The sequence below is a fragment of the Dendropsophus ebraccatus genome, chromosome 9 (genome assembly GCF_027789765.1).
Source record: "Dendropsophus ebraccatus isolate aDenEbr1 chromosome 9, aDenEbr1.pat, whole genome shotgun sequence".
In the NCBI taxonomy this organism is placed as follows: domain Eukaryota; kingdom Metazoa; phylum Chordata; class Amphibia; order Anura; family Hylidae; genus Dendropsophus; species Dendropsophus ebraccatus.
In genome coordinates, this window is record NC_091462.1 from 12664195 (window position 1) to 12685576 (window position 21382).

Below are 21382 nucleotides of genomic sequence, written 5' to 3' on the forward strand. Positions count from 1 at the left end.
TAAGTCAATTGAAAAACTGATCAAAACTGTTGCATACAAATACATCCGTTTTTTGCATGAAATGGGTAAAAAATGACAGCAAAAATATAGTGTGAACCAGACTGCCTCACATGACTGTTCACCCCGTCCGGCAGCTGGCAGCGGTCTCTCTTCTCTCAGCTTGCGCTATTAATCAGATTTATAAAACTAATTCTGTATATGTGAGATATATCAGAGGGATGGGGACGTTATGCAGAATATGGGATAGAAGTTTTTTTTTCTTTTAAGCTGGTTATTTTATAGGTAACAATTTCAGATCTAGTATTAGAAGAGGCCACTACATAAAGTCTCTCTGTAAATCCCACGATCAGCTGTTTTCTCAGGTTCTGTAAGTGCCGGGAAGTTAAAATTTTATCGATACTGTGACAATTTGAAATGTTTGGAGGAAAAACTTTCTGCGCAAGAAGGCGGCTCCTCGAGTTATTATTTTAATTTATAAACCAAATAAATTATGAATGTAAATTCTAGTACGGCTCAGAGTCTTTTTATGGTTTGCTTTGTTATTATTACACTAATAGGCTATGTTCACACTACATAAGCTCTGTAGTAATTTGCAACAAAGGCCGTGATTACTACGGAGCTTACATAGTGCTGCCGTCTATGGAATCCCGGCCAGAGTGTATACACATAGTATACACTGTGGCTGGGATCTCTAGCGGCGTCGCAAAAAACTGACGTCAGTTTTCTGCGCTCGCTATTTACAGAATATCGGCTGCAGAAAACCCGATCAGTGCACATAATGGAGCTTGCAGCTCTGGCCGCACACTCCATTGTGTGCAGCGGCGAATTCATCAAGAGTGAAGATCATCCGGCCGGTGCTGCAGTATTGGCCGGAATGATCTTCTCTGACATCGGCCGTTCCGGTGGCCATAGGATGTGACGGCGTCTGGCAGATCAGAGGAATTGTCCGAGGTACAGTATGAGGTTTACATGACCCAAAAACCAGGTACCTTCCCCCTGCCGGAGATGGTATGTATAGTGATATACACCAGGGAAGGGGCACCTTCTGTGTCTGGTATTGCTGATCATGTTGTGGAGCTCCGACAGACAAGGTTACATAGTTAGTATGGTTGAAAACAGACACGTCCATCAGGTTCCAATAATGTAAACAAATAAATACAACAAAAGTGCAAATGTGGGGACGCAGCCTGTGAGACTGAACTCACTATGAATAGTAGACCGCTGCATTGCTTGTTATTTCCAGGAAGAGGCTCTTCAGGGAAACGTAAGTGAAAGCAGCAACAACCGGGACTTTCTAATCCTTGTGACCACACATATAAAAGTGTTCAGATAAGACCATGTGGAGCTGAGTTCAGATGGGACGATGCAGAGCCATGTTCGGATAACAATGGAAATCCAATTCACTAAGTGGAAGAGAAAATTGGTGAATGAGGCTGCAGAAGGGACCATGAATGATCCATCTCAGCTGAATGAAGAGCGGAGAAGACAGGCAGAGGAAGCTAAAGAACGGACCCTAAGACTCTTACATGATGCCCTGAAGAAAAAGGAAAGTCTCCTGGTGGACGATGCTAAGGAGTTTGGAGACTGGGAGATGGAGAACGAATATTGTCCATTACTGACCACAGATCTGGTGAGGGATCTGATCCGGGAACTAGAGAAGGTGACTTTTGCAAAGAATACAAAACCTGAAAAGGATATTGGAGTAATAGCTTATGTATACTCCGGCTCTGAGAACCGAACCATCTATCTATGTGCAGCATTTTTTAACATGGATCCAAAATCTAGATCACGGCAAGACACGATTATCCATGAGGTTTGCCATTTTCTGGGATATGGTCATACAGTCCAGGAGAACAGTGACAGAGTGAAGAAGTCACCACAGTCTATGTTATGTCCCCTGACTTGTAACTCAGTAGCTTCAGCCCTGACAGATGATATGGAACATCCCGAACCCTATAGAGACGGCTCCTACTCCTGCTGTGGTGAGACCTCCGGGGACACCGTGTGTGAGAAATCCAAGATGGCCGATAACCTGAGGTAGGTGCTGTGTATGTCGTCTTGTTTTCATGGAGTCTGATGTCTATTACTTTCCTGTTCTGTTGATAACTACTACAGTTCCGTTCCTCTTAAATTGTGACCAAGCAATGCTCTTCATTTCTCAATTGTTACTCTTTTTTTAGGGTTAATTTTTGTCTTTTTAATTTATGGTATTCACCATGTGGTAGTATCACATAGTAAAACATATTTTACATTTCTGGAAAACTTAGTTTTTATTGGTACCATTTTGATGTACATATGACTTTTTGATTGATTTTGTTGGTCATTCCCATCTTGAATACCACAGTTCGGGTAGTATTACAGGGGCCGATCTGTTAGATCGGCGCTCATTTACTGGGCCTATTATCTGGCTCGATTATCGATTAACAAGGGCTGCATGGAAATCGTTACTCGCAGCCCTTGCTTAACTTGTATACATTACCTATCCAGGCTGCAGGGCTCCTCTTGCGCTCTGCTTCTTACCGGGTTCTGCTCGCTGCAGCTCCACAGTGGCCTGTCTCAGCTGACAGGCCACTCAGCCAATCACTGGCCGTGGCGGTCCCAGCCATTGATTGGCTGTCAGCTCAGACAGGCCACTCTGAAGCTGGAGCACGCGGGAAAGAGAGTGCAAGAGGAACCCTGCAGCCTGGATAGGTAATGTAAATCATTAGCCGCTGGCTGTGCACCGCTATTACACGTAGCGATGCGCGGTTGGCACCCGACAATTATAGGTCCAAACCTATATATCAATGATCAGCCGATGATCGTTGTGATTGGATGATCGTTGTGTTTATTACACAGAGCAATAATCGGCCGGATAGAGCTGATTTGGGCGATTATCGTTCCGTGTAATAGGGCCCTTAAACTTGTAGGGCTTGTTAAGTTAAAGGGGTTTTCTGGCTGATGCTGCATTTACACGGAACGATTATCATTCGAATTTGCACGATAACGATCGAATTCGAACGATAATCGTACGTGTAAATGCAGCGAACGATCAAACGACGAGCGAGAAATCGTTCATTTTGATCTTACAACATGTTCTTAAATCGTCATTTGCAAAAAATTCGCAGATCGTTCCATGTAACCTATGTGCGAGATAGGCTTAAGCGATCGCAAAATTATTTTTCCATACGATATATCGTTCCGTCTAAACGCTGATCGTTATAAAAAAAAAAAATCGTTACTTTGAAATCGTTAATTGTACGATCGGGCGAATTATCGTTCCGTGTAAACGCAACATAAAAGAGACTGATGAATTATTCAAATAACAACTCATCAGTCACTAATCGGGGAATGCTGGATGTCTGTAGAGATGAGAAGTTACACTCTATTCATACTACTTTTATGTTTTTTATGTCAATAAGTGTGTAATCCTGCTTTAACACTCACACACAGTTGACTGAGATTATTACACAGCTCGATGTTTGTGCGGGTAGGGATGCACAGGCATCGTTAGGGATGTCCATCCAGTCCTTGCTTTTATCACACAGAGCAATGCGCCATTGGCGGCCAATAATTCTTAGACATGTTGAAAGAGAAAGACGAGCTGAGGAGAAAACAATTTCTTGCTTCTTGATTGATTGTTGCCTGTATTACACAGGGCGATAGCTGTCTAATTTGGCAGATAATTATTCTGGGTAATAGGGATGTAAATTGGACATTTTTATACCTACAGTATGGAGATGATAAATATTTTTTGGGTTTTATTTACCAGGTCCCTGCGTAAGATGGAGTACCGACATATAGCAGCATTACTGATACACCCCGGTGCAGCTGATGAGGAGTCTGCTCCTCTTGGTGACTATATGGACACGTATGATGAGAAGCCCTATAGCTTTGGAGAAGAGTCAGATACTTCTGGTGTAGAGACAGACAATTCTTTAGAAGCTATTGATACCTCGGATGAGGAGATGGAGACAGCTGCTGAGAAGACAGATACTGCTATACTGCCCTTAAATGCGCAGATACTCCTAATTGAGAAGCATATACGACAGGCGAGACATATCCCGAAAAAGGTTCTCGTGCTCAGTCAGCGGCCTTTGGTGGAGAAACTAAAACAACAGATCTTACTGGTGATGAGACGTATACCTGTGGTGAAGAGACGGATATTACGTGCGGTTAAGCAGGTGCAGAGCTGCCGTATGGCAAAAATACTGACCCATTTATTAAGAATACCGACCCATCAGGTGAAGAGACAGACCCGACTGTTTAAGGTGCAGACGCTGCAGGCCGTTCTGTTTGCGATTAGAATTTGTAAGTCCTTGCCTACCTGTTAGCTGCGCCTCCTTTGTGGATGAATCTGCTGTTTTCAATGAAAAGAACAGTAAGTTTAAGTTTACTGCTGTGTCTAGCCTCATCCTTTCATGTAACCATCAATGGCCGTATCAGCCCAGGCATGACACAGGGTTTGCCCTGGAGGAACATTAGTACCGCCATCACTGTGCCATGATCACTAAGAACTGTACGGTGACCACCAAGGACTACTGCCCTAACCGCCCCAATGGGTTGCTGCAACACTCAGGACTGAACATTTCATTTTTATGACCTGATTGCGTTTTCTAACGTTTCAGCAGCCATGGACATCACCGGCTCTCGGCAGCCATTAGAAAGCCCTAACAGGACCAGAGCAGCATAATGCATAAATAACCTGTGCCCTCACAATACTCACTAAATAACGGGTACTAAATCACAAAGTCAGGCATCCAAGACTAATAGATACATCCTGCTGTAGTGGTAATTGGCTTGGTGTGTGCCCTTTTTTGCTTCTTCCTATATTACAGCTCTGCACAGCCAGGTGGCCATGAGCGTTGACGCAAAGACAAAATCTTGTAAGGGGATGAAGTCAACTCTCAAGGTCGGACTTCTTTTTATCCACCTTGTTCCACAAGTGACTATCGTTAGCCAAAGAGTTGGTATGACCTTCTCTCTCAGCTGAGACAGAAGTGCACACTTTATTTAGTTTTTCAGAAACTTTTATCACAGTCCACTCAGCCAATCACTGGCAAAGGATTACCGTGGACAGTGATTGGCTGAGCGGCTTGTCAGCTCCGAGATGCTGCGGTGCCGGGCAGAGAGCAGAAGGCCGAGAGTGTGGAAAGGTAATAAACAGTTTAGGGCAAGGGCTGCACGGACATTGCTAACGATGTCCGTGCAGCCCTTGCTAAACGATAATCGAACCGTGTAACAGGCCCAGTAAACAAACGCAGATCTAGCGGATCGGCACTTACTTCAATTATTGATCGGGCTGCCATTGCCTCGTCTAATAGGACCCTATGCGTTTCTCTCTGTCTCCCCCCTTCTTCTGAGATGGCTTTATCTGCAACATTGTAGCTTCTTTGTAATGCTGGGAGGACTGATGTGAGAACAAGTTGCTAATGCACTCGCTGTGACTAAGGGCCCTATTCCACCGGACGATTATCATTTGCATAATCGTTAATGATTAACAATCTCAAACGACCGCTATTGCGAAAGACCTGAAAACGTTCACTCATTTCCATGGAACGATAATCGTTACTTATGATCGTATTGGCGATCGTTTCTCTTCGCTATTTATTCGCTATTGCGTTCGTATCTAATGCGAACGACCGAACGACGTCTTATTCAATGCGAACGATTTGCGAACGTTTTGCGAACGAGTAACGATAAAAATAGGTCCAGGTCTTATAAAGCGATCAACAATTTCTCGTTCGGTCATTAATCGTTAACTGCATTTCAACCGAACGATTATCGTTCAGATTCGAACGATTTAACGATAATCTGAACGATAATCGTCCGGTGGAATGGGGCCCTATCCCTGACGGCATTACAAAGAAGCTACAATGTTGCAGATAAAGCCTGCCAGGGACTTGGTTACATCAGCCGTCTCAGAAGGGTGGAGGGAGGAGGGGAAGACAGAGAAAAACTCACACACAGATTTTTGTGTTTTCAGCAGAAAGCAGCAGCTGAGAAGTTGGGGAAGGAAGCTGAATAGATAATAACAAGTATGGAAGGAATTGTAAGTCTCATCATGGGCAGCAACATATCAAAAGTTATGTTTGAGTGGAATTTCCCTTTAAGCATTTACACTATATCTGCAGCATAATGGTTTCCTGATATCAATGCACTTTGAGTCTGACCCATATACAGCCGGGTTCAGTAACTCAATAAAATGAAAGTTTAGGTGTTAATAATCTCAGCTATCCTAAACATTTACACAACCAATAATTACATCACACAAAGTCATAGTAACCATAGGGCCGAGCCTTGATGGTTTCCATGAATCTCTCACTAAGATGCCGACATCCGTTATGTTCTGGATATTTATGATACTCAGTCACTTGTTGTGCGGCTGAGGGGTTGGTTCCCATATTGGTTTTGCTTTTGTATGTTTATACATTGATAACTTTTCAATAAAAAACATCAGACTTAGGGAAAAAAAAAAAAGAATCAACAACAAAAAAAGCCTGGTCCATGCCCTGTTTATACTTATCTGCCATTTGTGTCCATCGTAAAGACGTGATTTGGAGACAATTGTCAAAACTGGTTCCACCACATTGTAGCTTCTTAGGGTACTATTACACGGAACGATAATCGGCTAAATCAGCCCTATCCGCCCGATTATTGTTCCGTGTAATAAAGACAACGATCAGCCGATGATCGTTGTCATCAGCTGATCGTTCATATAGGTTCTGACCTATAATCGTCGGGCGGCCAGCGCTGACGATATGCAGAGAAGAATACATTACCTGTCCAGGCTGCAGGGCTCCTCTTGCGGTCTGTCTGTCTGTGTTGTCTCATCTCTAGAAGGTACAGATAACAATGGGAGGAGGCCTATGAAATAATAAGTAGTAAATTGTATATCATATCCACTCTTATTATTGCACCCATAAACCCTTGCATGATGATTGGTCCAGGAAAGCTAAAGTTTGTATGTGTTATAGACTATTGTAGATTATTATGGTGCTTGATGACCTGAAATACATAGAAAGCTATAAACTATCACAGACCTTACTGGACATTTATCAGTAGAATGAGATGGGTAAGGTGGAAATGTAACCGCAAAACCACATAAAAAAGAGAAAAGAGACACTTCTAAGAGTAAGGGCCCTATTACACAGGGCGATTATCGTGCGAAAAATCGTTATATCGTTCGAATGTAAACGATAATTGTTCTGTGTAATTGCAGGCAACGGTCGGAAATTTTTTTTCATATGTTGTTGATTTAGATCTGAACCTAAAATTATCGTTAATCGTTCGCTGTAATTCCACATTTCTTCACTCAAGTTCCGCATTTGTTCACTAATCGTTCAGTGTAATTGCACATTGTTCATTGTTTTGCTGGGATCAGAAGGAATAAAGCATCATAGTAACGATCGCAATAACGATTGCGGTAACGATCGTAACTAACGACCATCGTTCTGTGTAATATGGTGAACAATTCTAGGTTAACCATAAACAATCTCGTTTGCGATCGTTTATCGTTAGTCCTTAATCATTAAAAATCGCTCCGTGTAATAGGATACTAAGTTCCCACTACGGAACACACATGGAGCTTGAAGTTCTCCCTGTTCCATTGACTCAATTAAATTCTAATGCTGCGTTTACACGTAACGATTATCGTGCGAATTTGCGCAATAACGGTCGAATTCGAACGATAATCGTACGTGTAAACGCAGCGAACGATCGAACGACGCACGATAAATCGTACATTTTGATCTTTCATCAGGTCATCAAATCGTCGTTCATCGTACGCAAAAAATTCGCAAATCGTTCCGTGTGAACAGTCGTTCGCCAATTTAACCAATGTGTGAGACAGGCTTAAACGATCGCAGTGCGAATATTCGTACGATATATCGTACCATCTAAACGCTGATCGTTATAAAAAAAAATCGTAAATCCGACATCACTAATCGTACGATCGGGCCAATAATCGTTACGTGTAAATGCAGCATTAGGGTCATATTACACGGAGCGATTTTTAACGACTAACGATAAACGATCGCAAACGAGATTGTTTATCGTAAACCTGAAATCGTTCATCATATTACACAGAACAATGGTGGTTAGTTACGATCGTCATTCTGATCCCAGCAAAACAATGAACAATGTGCAATTACACTGACAATTAGTGAAAAAATGCGAAACTTGAGCGAATGAATGTGGAATTACAGCGAACGATTAACAATATTTTGGGTTCAGATCTAAATCAACGACATATGAATAATTTTTCGATCGTTGCCTGCAATTACACACGATTATCGTTTAAATTCAAACGATATAACGATTTTTCGCACGATAATTTTCCTGTGTAATAGGGCCCTAAAGCTCAATCCACTGTCCGCCCAAAGAATCCCTACTCCTGCTGTGGTGAGACCTCCAGGGACACCGTGTGAGACATCCTGGATAGCCATTATACTGAGGTGGGTGCTGTGTATGTGGGGTCTGATGTCCGTTATTTTCCTGTTCTGGTAATAATTACTACTGTAGTTTAGTCGTAAATTTTGACCAAGCAATGTTTTTCATTTTTCCATTGGCATGATTTTTTTTCTTTTTTTAATGTGTTTTACACTTACCGCATTCACCATGTGGTAAAAAATAACATTATTATCAACTTTATTTTCTGGGTGCGTATATTTGCAGGTCTATATTACTATCCTGGCACAATAGAATCCCCCCCCCCTATACTAGGCAAACAAAATAAATAGTTTTCTTGTTTTGCACTCTATTGTTTGTCATTAAATGTTATGGCAGCAAATCAGGTAGGTAACACTACCTCAGTAAAGTATAGGAGGCTAGAGCAATAACTCTGGATCCACATATGGGTCCGAGTTGATGGAACCACAGTGTGTCTACAATATCTAATCAAACAGAAATAATGATGTTGATAGTCCAACAAACTGGCGTGGAGAGGTAAGTATGCTCACTCATCTCTGCTTTTCTATGTCATGAAGTCCGTAAGTTGCAGTTTCATTGCAGTGTGCTTGGTCAAGCCCGTTCCGTCTGGCCGATGATATCCTGGTTGGGTCTCTGAAACTGTCAAAGCTTATTGAGTGCGTCCCGGCACTCCACTTGCCGAAAGGAAAAGTTCTGGTGCAAAGTTCTCTGTGACCTCACAGGTGCTATGGGGCAAATAATTTATAAAATTATTGAAAGACAATGATCAGCCAATGATTGGCTCCTCAGTTGACCATTGTCCTTATTACACAGACTAATGGTGCGTTTACACGAAAATTGATAATTGACCCGATGGTACGATTAGCGATGCCGGATTAACAGTCTTTTTTTCATAACGATCAGCGTTTAGACGGTACGATATATCGTACGGAAAATCGTTTTGTGATCGTTTTGCGAACGCTTAAGCCTATCTCACGCATTGGTTAAATCGGCGAACGACTGTTCACACGGAACGATCTGCGAATTTTTTGCGAACGACGATTTGATAACATGTTGAAAGATCAAAATGACCGATTTGTTGTTCGTCGTTTGATCGTTCGTTGCGTTTACACGTACGATTATCGTTCTAATTCTAATACCTGTAAACGCACCTTAATATCTGCCCATTTTTGCCTGATTTGGCAAATAATCACTCTAAGGCTCCGTGCACATGGAGCAAAAGTGGCGGAATTCTGCGGTGGAACGAACAGAGAGGAGAGAGGAGGCGTGGGAGGCTGGAAGCATTTGGAATTCTGCCACTTTTGCTCTGTGTGCATGGAGCCTAATTGGACCCCTAGAAAACCACCAGAAGTGATTCCAAGGACTTTGCACATTTACCTACAGTATAAATCTTAAAATAGATTTTGAAAAATTCAGTTTTTAGTTACAAGGTCCCTGCATGAGATGAAGCAACAACAAAAAGAAGCATTGCTGATGTACACTCATCCTCTTGGTGAATATATGGACAAATATAGTGAGAAGCCCTATAACTCTGGTGTAGAGACAGACTGCTATACTGCTCTTAAATGCGCAGATACTCATAATGGAAGGTCTTGTGCTCAGTCAGCGACCTTTGGTGGAGATACTTAAAGCGACTCTGTACCCACAATCTGGCCCCCCCCCCCCCCAAACCACTTGTACCTTCGGATAGCTGCTTTTATTCCAAGATCTGTTCTGGGGTCCGTTCGGCAGGGATTGCAGTTATTGTCCTAAAAACAACTTTTAATCCTGCAGCGCTGTGTCTAACGGCCGGGGCTTACATTTGTATATGCATTAGGCTGGCACACCCTCTCTGTCCCTCCAACCCACCCTCCTCATCATTAGGAATGCTCCAGGCAGATTGCTTCCTATTCCCCACCTGTGTGCATAATGAACATGGGCTGGATCGTTAATACACCTGTGCAAAGCTCAAACAGCAGTAAATGTTCCTGGATCATTCCTAATGGTGGGGAGGAAGGACATAGAGGTGGTGCCAGCCTAATGCATATACAAATGTAAGCCCCGGCCGTTAGACACAGCGCTGACAATAACTGCATCACCTGCCGAACGGACCCCAGGACAGATCTTGGATTAAAAGCAGCTATCTGAAGGTACAAGTGGTTTGGGGGGTCATATTGTGGGTACAGAGTTGCATTAAACAACAGATCTTACTGGTAATGAGACGTATACCTGTGGTGAAGAGCCAAATACTATGTGCAGTTAAAGGGGTACTCCACTTTATAAACTTTAACCCTGTTCAATCCCCACTCATAATCTAAGCTTGTTTGTAATAGGTTTCCATTACATGAATTTGACCGTTTGTCTGCAGTGCATCCTGACTTACACCTTGAGTCCGGGTTCACACTACGTAAGACACCCACCATATCATAGAACAGCCGGTGTCAGTGAAGCTCATCACGGCTGGTACTGCAGTACCAGCCGGATGAACGTCATTTCGTTAGATTTGGATTGCGGACACGTTCTGGTGTGCCCGCATTTCGAAAAACCATAGCCAACGTTGTAAAGTCCGTCCGGAGCTGGACCTTACATTGTCTGAACTGTCAGTGTTGTTCAGCCGCTATTCAATGAATAGTGGCCGCACAAAAGTTACATGTCAGTTTTTTGTGTGGCCACATCGAATCTCGGCCGGTGTGTATACAGTGTGTATACACTCCGTCCGCGATTCCATAGACTTTAACCCCTTAACGACACAGGGCGTATATTTACCCCGCCTTGGGGAGTTTAGAGGGGGGGGGGTGCGGCGACCCCGCTCTGAACTGCCACGGTCCCGGGTGCCACATGTAGCCCGGCGGGACAGCGGCTATTAGCGGGCACGGTCCGATCACCGTGCCCGCTAATAAAGTAATCAGGTGCAGCGGTCAAAGTTGACAGCTGCATCTGATTACTTATGCAGCCCGATCCCTGGTGGTCTAGTGATGGAGATCGCCCCCCGGGGTCTGCGCCGTAATGGTGCTGATCCTGGCTCAGCACTCGGTTGCTTCCAGCTGCAGCAGCCGAAAGCAATCGAGTGCCTATCTCATCGATCTACATATGCTGTATTACTATATACAGCATAGATCAATGAGAGATCAGAGTGCTTATACTAGAAGTCCCCTAGGGGAAATAACCCCAACCCCAGGGGGGAATAACTCTAACCCCAGGGGGGAATAATTCTAACCCCAGGGGGGCTTCTAGTATAAGTGAAAAACTAAAAAAAAAAAGTGTTATTATTAATAAAAAGCCTCCTCCCCTGATAAAAGTCAGAATCACCCCTCTTTTCCCATGTTATAAATAAAAATAAACAAACACGTTCGCTATCGCCGCGTGCGTAATCGCCCGAACTATTAATTAATCACATTCCTGATCTTGCACGGTAAACGGCGTCAGCGCAAAAAAATCCCAAAGTGCAAATTTGCACATTTTTTGGTCGCATTAAATCCAGAAAACTTGTAATAAAAAGCGATCAAAAAGTCGTATATGCGCAATCAAGGTACCAATAGAAAGAACACATCATGGCGCAAAAAATGACACCTCACACAGCCCCATAGACCAAAGGATAAAAGTGCTATAAGCATGGGAATGGAGCGGTTTTAAGGAACATATATTTGTTAACAATGGTTTGAATTTTTTACAGGCCATCAGATACAATATAAGTTATACATGTTATATATCGTTGTAATCGTAACGACTTGAAGAACATATATAACAAGTCAGTTTTACCCCAGGGCGAACGGCGCAAAAACACATTTCCCCCAAATAAACAAAATGCGTTTTTTTTCAATTTCACCACACTTTGAATTTTTTGGGGGGTTTTGTAGTGTACTTTATGAAAAAATCCAGTCTGTCATTGTAAAGTACAATTAGTGGCGCAAAAAATAAGAGCTCATGTGGGTTTCTAGGTGAAAAAATGCAAGTGCTATGGCCTTTTAAACACAAGGAGGAAAAAAACGGAAGTGCAAAAATGCAAGTTGGCCCCGTCCTTAAGGGGTTAATGTGATCGGTAATTTTATTAAATAACGGCCATGGTTTAATGAAATTATACGCCTGAGGCTGCAGAAAATGCTCACTTCCTGGTCCACAAGATCTTGTCTCCTCTGTCATACCTACCCCCCCCCCCCCCCTTCTGAGACCAAAGTCACATGAACTCAGTCTCTTCTGTTCGTATCAATAGAAGCATATAGGAGAGGAGGAAATGTAACCACGTTGTTAGTTGGTTAGTAGATTAGTTAGTTCCTTTCATGTTTTTATGCGTGTTTTCTTTTACTTACTTGTATATTGTTGTGTTTTTCTGGAAACATGTTGTTTCCTGTGTGCCTTTAGATGTCAATCATTGCATACATTTATCTTACTGTCTTTGCGCTTTGTTTAAAATTTTTTTTAAAATTAATAAAAATTGAACCAGGAAATGTAACCACAAAACCCTATCCAACCACATATAGAAAAGAGACACTTTACCCAATGAAATTGTTGGGACCATTGACAATAAGGATTGGGCACTGCAGGTTTAGTGATGCTGCTTCCTTCTTAGTTGCACTACAGGATCAGAATACACAGCCTAAGCCCCTCATATGTGGCACCCACCATACTAGCCAGTAGCGGCTCTATAGAGGCATGGGACTTGTTAGGCCTCATGATACCAATAGGATATGTCTGAATACCAAGTGTCACAAAAGCATTGCTGCTGGCCTGACTAAGCTTCATGAAAGGGTATTTCCTGAATAGGAGCTCCCTGTCACGGAAAAGAAACAAAATCACCAGACAAAACTCTGTACCTTATCTCATCATGTAATAACACACGACTGCAATGAAAGTAAAAGCAGCACAGGGACTTTTTGCTTCCTTATTATAAAGGAGACAGGAGATGACACTGTACGGAGAAAACCTGCGGGAGACGGCACCATGAACAGGCGGCTTCGGAGGTTCCTTTGGAAGATTAAAGGTGAAATAAAGGCCAAGGAAGAAAGGATCCCCCTGGATAATCCAAGTTTATTGAGTAAAGAAGAAAATAAACAGGCAAATAAAGCTAAAGAAAAGACCCTAAAGCTCCTGTTAGATGCTCTGAAGAAAAAGCAAAGCCTCCTGGTGGAAGATGCCAAGGAGTTTGGAGACCGCGAGATGAAGGACGTATTTCACCCATTAGTTACGGAACATCTAGTAAGAGATCTGATCCGGGAACTAAGAAAAGTGACGTTTGTAAAAAATACAGATCCTAAAGACGACATTAAAACCATCGCTTATGTATACCCTGGGTCCGAGGACAGAACCATCCATCTATGTGCGCTATTTTGGGAGAAGGACCTAGAATCTAGATCCCAGCAAGACACGATTATCCATGAGGTTTGCCATTTTCTGGGATATGGTCACACAGTCCAGGAGAATGATGAGGCAGTACAGAGGTCACCACAGTCTATGTTATATCCTCTGACCACTAACTCAGTAGCTTCAGCCCTGACATCTGATATGGATCATTCAGAACCCTATAGAGACGGCTCCTACTCCTGCTGTGGTGAGACCTCCAGGGACACTGTGTGTGAGAAATCCAAGATGGCCAATAACCTGAGGTAGGTGCTGTGTATGTCTACAATTTTACTAATCAAATAATAATGAGTGTAGTGTCCCAACACAGGTGTGCCACTAAGTCTTATTGCACCTGGGTAAAGTAACTCTCTCAGGTTCACACAAAAGGGGATGAAGGAGATTGTATTATGTGTTTTCCCCACTAGGTGTCACTGTTGTGTTTATTGTATGTACTGTACTATGTACAGCTGAAGGTCTCATGGGTTAATTACTGTTAGTTATGTTCTCCCCTATCACAGGTGCCGGCTTGTTTCCCTCACTTTTCCTCCTATCCTGTCTCTTCGTTCTTCTCCACACACAGCCCCACCAATTACACACTAGCTAAGGTAACCCTATAAAAAGGAGCTACGTCCTGGTGGGAGGGTCTTATGGCCCTATTACACCAACAGATTATCTAAAAAGATTTTTTTGAGCCAAAGCCAGGAATGGACTATAAACAAACAACAGGTAACAAATGAAAGACTGAGATTTCTCCTCCTTTCAAATCCATTCCTGGCTTTGGCTTAAACAAATCTATCAGATAATCTGTTGGTGTAATAAGGCCCTTAGTCTTCTAGTTGAGCCAGAAATATTTCTTTGATGTCACAGACTACCGCTAGCATGCAGTGCTAGAGACCTTAGTAGGGAGTGACGTCCTCTGAGGAAAACCTTGTCCACATCAGGGATACCTTCAGCAACACACAGGGCAGAATACCTGGAGTTAGGTACTGACCCTTAGGGACAAAGCAGCAGTTAAGCCTACGTATCCTACTGTAACGCACGGCTGTTCTGTGAAGTCTTGGAAAGCCTTCTCAACCCAGCGCAGGGACCTCGTACTACCCTAGCATGATGGGTAACCTAACACTATAGGGCAAAAGTCGGTCAGAGATTACTACCTTCTGCCTGCAGTTACCAAAGTGTACTTGACTTGTATTGCACTGAAGTTTATATAAGTAAACCAAGTTCTCCTGGTTATGTCATTGGACTCTGGTCAGTCATTTCTCACACCGGCACCTATACACCAGGTTACACTTGGGCTATCCAAACCTTGAGCGCAGTGCCTGTTTGTCCGGGGGTGGGTTCCAACACTCGTGGTGCTGGCCCTGCCAGCTGGTGGTGGTGTGTGTGTGTAGGGGGGTGGGGGGGCTGCTGTTATTGCACATATTTTCACAATTTTTGCTATAATTTTTTATATAAATAAAACCTAAATAAAAAAAATTAATTTCTATATATTCTTTAACAAGGTCTATGCGCACGGTGGGTCATCCACATATAGAAGCATTATTGGTGCAGAGCGACGCCGCAGTTGGAAAGACAGATGCTCCTGATCACAGTAAGGACACATCTGGTGAGAAAACCTATAGTTTCAGAAGGGAGAAGCTTTCCTCATGTAAAGAAGGACACTTCCGTTAAAGGCGTATTTCACTTAAATGTACCTTTTTTATATGTTGCTGCCCATGGTGAGACTAGCCATTCATTCCATGTTGTTATTGTCTATTCAGTCTCCTTCCCCCAGTTCTCAACTGCTGCATTTTGCTGAAGACACAAAACATTGTGTTTAAGCTTTTCTCTGCCCCCCCCCCTTCTGAGACAGCTGATGTAAACAAGTTCCTGGCAGGCTTTATCTGCAACATTGTAGCTTCTTTGTAAAGCTGGGAAGGTTAATCATAGTGAGTTCATTAGAAACTTGGCCTCAGATTATTCCTCTTAGCATTACAAAGAAGCTACAATGTTGCAGATAAAGCCTGCCAGGGACTTGTTTACATTAGCTGTCTCAGAAAGGAGGGGGGAGGAGGAGACGGAGAGAAAGGTCCATTCACAGATTGTTGTGTCTTCAGCAGAAAGCAGCAACTGAGAACTGGGAGAAGGAGACTGAATAACAAGTATGGAAGGAATTGTTAGTCCCACCATGGGCAGCAGTATATCAAAAGTTATGTTTGAGTGGAATATCCCTTTAAAGATATACAGCACTTAAAAAAAAAAAAAAGTCAAATTTTTTCATGTTACGCTCACAAACGTAAATGTAATTTATTTAGTTTTTATGTCATCGACCAACACAAAGTAACAAGTAATTGTGGAATGAAAAGAAAATATTACAAGACTTTCAGACTTTAAAAATAAACATCTGAACAAAGAAGGTTTTAAGTGTAACAGGTTTTGGGAAGGAAAAGGGAATCGGCCTTCAGTACATCATTAAACAAACCTGACACCCAGCACAGGTGCACAGAGGTTAGCCATGCTGTGGGGGGCACAGAGGTTAGCCATGTTGTGGGGGGCTCAGAGGTTAGCCATGCTGTGGGGGGCTCAGAGGTTAGCCATGTTGTGGGGGGCTCAGAGGTTAGCCATGCTGTGGGGGGCTCAGAGGTTAGCCATGTTGTGGGGGGATCAGAGGTTAGCCATGCTGTGGGGGGCTCAGAGGTTAGCCATGCTGTGGGGGGCTCAGAGGTTAGCCATGTTGTGGGGGGCACAGAGGTTAGCCATGTTGTGGGGGGCTCAGAGGTTAGCCATGCTGTGGGGGGATCAGAGGTTAGCCATGTTGTGGGGGGCTCAGAGGTTAGCCATGCTGTGGGGGGATCAGAGGTTAGCCATGTTGTGGGGGGCTCAGAGGTTAGCCATGTTGTGGGGGCACAGAGGTTAGCCATGTTGTGGGGGGCTCAGAGGTTAGCCATGTTGTGGGGGCACAGAGGTTAGCCATGTTGTGGGGGGCTCAGAGGTTAGCCATGCTGTGGGGGGCTCAGAGGTTAGCCATGTTGTGGGGGGGCTCAGAGGTTAGCCATGCTGTGGGGGGCTCAGAGGTTAGCCATGTTGTGGGGGGCTCAGAGGTTAGCCATGTTGTGGGGGGCTCAGAGGTTAGCCATGCTGTGGGGGGCTCAGAGGTTAGCCATGTTGTGGGGGCACAGGGGTTAGCCATGCTGTGGGGGGCACAGGGGTTAGCCATGTTGTGGGGGGCACAGGGGTTAGCTATGTTGTGGGGGGCACAGGGGTTAGCCATGCTGTGGGGGGCACAGGGGTTAGCCATGTTGTGGGGGGCACAGGGGTTAGCCATGTTGTGGGGGGCACAGGGGTTAGCCATGTTGTGGGGGGCTCAGAGGTTAGCCATGCTGTGGGGGGCTCAGAGGTTAGCCATGCTGTGGGGGGCTCAGAGGTTAGCCATGTTGTGGGGGGGCTCAGAGGTTAGCCATGCTGTGGGGGGCACAGGGGTTAGCCATGTTGTGTGGGGCACAGGGGTTAGCCATGTTGTGTGGGGCACAGGTGTTAGCCATGTTGTGGGGGGCACAGGGGTTAGCCATGTTGTTTTGTAGTGTTGGGGTCCTGGGATAACAGCTGCATGTATGTCCCCCCCCATGTTTGCATGGATTTTATCACACTCTCCATAACGTTGACAGCTTTATTGGGGACAGGAACAAATATGAGGGACTACAATCTCTGTACAGCACTGCAGCAAAGGAACTATGGGGGGTGATATATCAAAACTTGTCAATCTGATTGGTTGCTATGGGCAACTGCTCCCCTGCACAGGCTGTGATACATCTCTCCCTATATTGTTACTATTGAACTGTAAAGATGTACGGTGTCAGGTGCTGCTGCTGTGTGTGTGATATAGAGAGGGGCGATGATACGTCACCTCATGTCAGTCACCATTCTATCTATTTATTGCTGAGGTAACAGAGTCCTGGCCAGTCAGGGCCACCCATCAATTGTCCAGTCTTCTCCCTGCCATCACAGCCCTATAATGTGGCCAGTAATGAGATCTTCTAGCACTTTCATGCAGAATCTTCCAGCAATGTTCGGTTATATTGCACAGGACCTGTTTGGCTTATGCATGATTGTTCCTTTTGTGGAGGGAAGCATCTCAGTGACACGTTACCTTTATTATAGTGGTGCCCAAACCATAACATTCTGCAAGTATTAATTGAAAGTATACAACATGGGTTCTGTATCCCCTCTTAGGGTAGGTTCACACTACAGAACCCGAGTGGAGAATTCTAGACAGATTCCGCAGCTTGTACCCGTTCACGGCCGCGCGCCTTTCCACCCGCTCCATGGACACCATTCTATGGGTGGCTCGATTCCGCTATCCGCTGAAAACTTGACATGTCAATTCTTTCGGCGGAATGCAGAATCCGCCCATGCATAGAATGGTGTCTATGGCATGGGCGGAGAGTCGCGTGGCGTGAATGGGTATGACTGAATCCGTCGGAAATTCTCTGCTTGGGTTCGGTAGTGTGAACCTACCCTTACTTTGTTTCCACAGGCTGTGTCTCTATACCCATGTCAATTCTGCAGCCAATCACTGGTTCACAGAAAAGCCTTTTATAGTTGTGGGCAAAAGTATAATTTATGCAGGCCTAAAAATGATTGTATCGTTCGCGCGGCCATGGAATCCGACAGCACATATATGCATACATCTGTGCTGTTCCAGATCACACAGCATTGCATACATTACTTGTGTACTGCTGTGTGATCCGGAATCCCACTCTCCCGTCCTTCTCTCTGGCCTGAGGATACAGCAATGGCCGGAGAGCAGAATGCCAGCACTGGGTATGTACACACAGCCTGTGGGATCTGAAAACTGACAGCATGGATATAGGCATGTTCACTTTTGCTATCAGCCACAAATCTTCTGTTTACACAGGACGATGTGCGACTGATAGTGATAAATTTTTATAGCAATCAGAAAGCTAAGGATAGGGTGTTTTCCCGCTCCTCAGCTGATCGCTGTCTCTTTTACACAGGACAATTATCGGCCTGTGTATAAGACCATATAGCTGTTAAAAGGCTCCTTAATCGAGCACTGATCTACTTAATTGACGCTCATTTTAGTAAAGTTTTGACCCATATAAATTGGCCCTAACTCTGGTATTTTTAAAACTTTTTAAGCTTAGTGTCATTTAGTTTTGGGCTTTATGTACAGATGTATGTACTAGTACTGATGTATTCTTTTATAGTTTTCACAGTTTGGATACTCGGACATTCGTTCGTCCATTGGGCAGAAAGAAGAGCTGAGGAGCGGCACTATGGTAGAAACCTATCACTGCCGTCTCACCAGGTGCAGGTCCATTGGATGGGAGTCAGAGGACAGACGTGGGAAGGATTACTAGAACAAGTCCTGCTGATGCGTGAGCGGTCACCAGACCCGGACGTTATCATCATCCACCTTGGTGGCAATGACATTGGGAAGATCGGTACAATTGATTTAGTCTTTAAGATGAAGAGAAGTCTCCTGCGCGTCCATCGGATGTTCCCTGGCGTCAAATTAATCTTTTCCGAAATTATTCCCAGGATTTCTTGGTTAAAAGCAATGGATCTGGCCTATTGTGAAGAGATCAGGAGGAGGATTAATAGAACTTTATTCATGTTTGTGACATCACTGGGAGGGTTTTCTGTCAGGCACAAAAATTTTGAAACTGGAGAGTCCGGACTGTACAGAAGTGATGGGGTGCATTTGGCTGAACTAGGCCTGGACAGTTTTAATTTGAATCTCCGGACCATGATAGAGATCGCATTGCCTGGGGTGAAAGTGAAATGACTTTAGACGACTTATTAGCTGGTAGAAGGGTTAAATGCTTATTATGGTCCCGACTACACTGGGACTTTTTGTCGCAGTACTACTTTCATTTCTCAATTAAGTGACGACTGAACCTGACTGCTTACAACTCTGTGTATTGCTTAGGACTAGAGATGTCCCTGCAGTCCAAAGCTGCAATCAGTAATCCTACAAAAAGTCTCTGCGTACTACTGACCCAACAAGTGGGCGTTGAATTATGGCTAATTAATAAACTTATTGGTATATGTATTTAAAGCGATACTGTCCCCCCTTTTTTGCATTATGACATCTCTACACAGGTGTAAAGGGTAAATTTAGCAGTTTTCATATCTTATTTTATATCATACGTCATGGTGCTTGTTCAAGTAAAAAGTGACCTTTTATCAACTGCAGGTTGCGTTAAGTGGGCGGGGCCTGGCTGCATTAGCACCATTTAGCCCCGCCCACAACACCACCGTTGGCCACACCCCCTTGCCGGCCATTGGAGCAGGCTGTCTGAAAGGGCATTGTGGGCGGGGCTAAGTGGCGCTGATACCGCACACTTAACGCAATCTGCAGTTGATAAAAGGTCACTTTTTACTTGAACAAGCACAAAAACGCTAAATTTACCCTTTACACCTGTGTAGAGATGTCAGAATGCACAAAGGGGGTGACAGTCTCACTTTAAAGGTAAGTTTAATCTGTGGGTGTCATGTTATAAAGTAAGTGAAACTGAGCAGATGAATATACATTATTTATTCGTTTAAAACTCTGCTCACTCAGGGTTTAGGAGTCCAGTGGGCGGTCCTACTCAGTGATTGATAGTCTTCCCTGTAAAAGTGTGCGAATAAAGAGAGCCAATTACTGATTAGCACCACCTACTGGACTCCAATTTTATTTTTGCATAAAATACAACTACTATTTAATCTTTTCCCACAAAAAATCTATGTATATATCTCAATCTACTTTAATCTGAAATCAGCACCTTGGACCACTGATCAGCAGTCCAGTTCTTCTTCTCCTTGGCCCAGATAAGACGCTTCTGGTGTTGTTTCTTGGTCAGGAGTGACACATGGGATGTAACACTTGTAGCCCATGTCCTGCAGACGTCTGGATGTGCTTGTGGCTTTTGAAGCACTGACTCCAGCAGCAGTCCACTCTTTGTGAATCTCTCCCAAATTTTTGAATGGCATTGTTACGTTTAGTTACGATCCTGTTAAGACTGTGGTTCTCCCAGTTGCTTGTGCACCTTTTTCTACCACACTTTCTCCTTCCACTCAACTTTCCATTAATATGCTTTGATACAGCACTCTGAGAACAGCCAGCTTCTTTAGCAATGAACTTTTGTGGCTTACCCTCCTTGTGGAGTGTATGAATGACAGCCTTCTGGACATCTGTCCAGATGTATCTTTATGCTCCTCTGAAACCTTCTCAACATTATACCTTTATTGCACATTTTTTCTATATGTATTCTTTATATACAGTGGGGGAAAAAAGTATTTAGTCAGTCAACAATAGTGCAAGTTCTCCCACTTAAAAAGATGAGAGGCGTCTGTAGTTGACACCATAGGTAGACCTCAACTATGGGAGACAAAATGAGAAAACAAATCCAGAAAATCACATTGTCTGATTTTGTAAGAATTTATTTGCAAATTATGGTGGAAAATAAGTATTTGGTCAGTAACAAAATTTCATCTCAATTCTTTGTTATATATCCTTTGTTGGCAATGACAGAGGTCAAACGTTATCTGTAAGTTTTCACAAGGTTGGCACACACTGTTGTTGGTATGTTGGCCCATTCCTCCATGCAGATCTCCTCTAGAGCAGTGATGTTTTGGGGCTGTCGCTTGGCAACATGGACTTTCAACTCCC

The 21382-nt window shown here is 43.8% G+C and overlaps 1 protein-coding gene across 1 annotated transcript in view; it reads left to right on the forward strand.

The window, feature by feature from the left end:
* Nucleotides 1-13976: 13976 nt before the first annotated feature.
* The window catches only part of LOC138801019 (uncharacterized), a 52414-nt gene continuing 45008 nt past the window's right edge, over nucleotides 13977-21382 (forward strand). The window contains exon 1 of the mRNA XM_069983410.1: nucleotides 13977-13988. The gene's annotated coding sequence lies outside the window, so the exon portion shown is untranslated. The remainder of the gene's footprint in view (nucleotides 13989-21382) is intronic.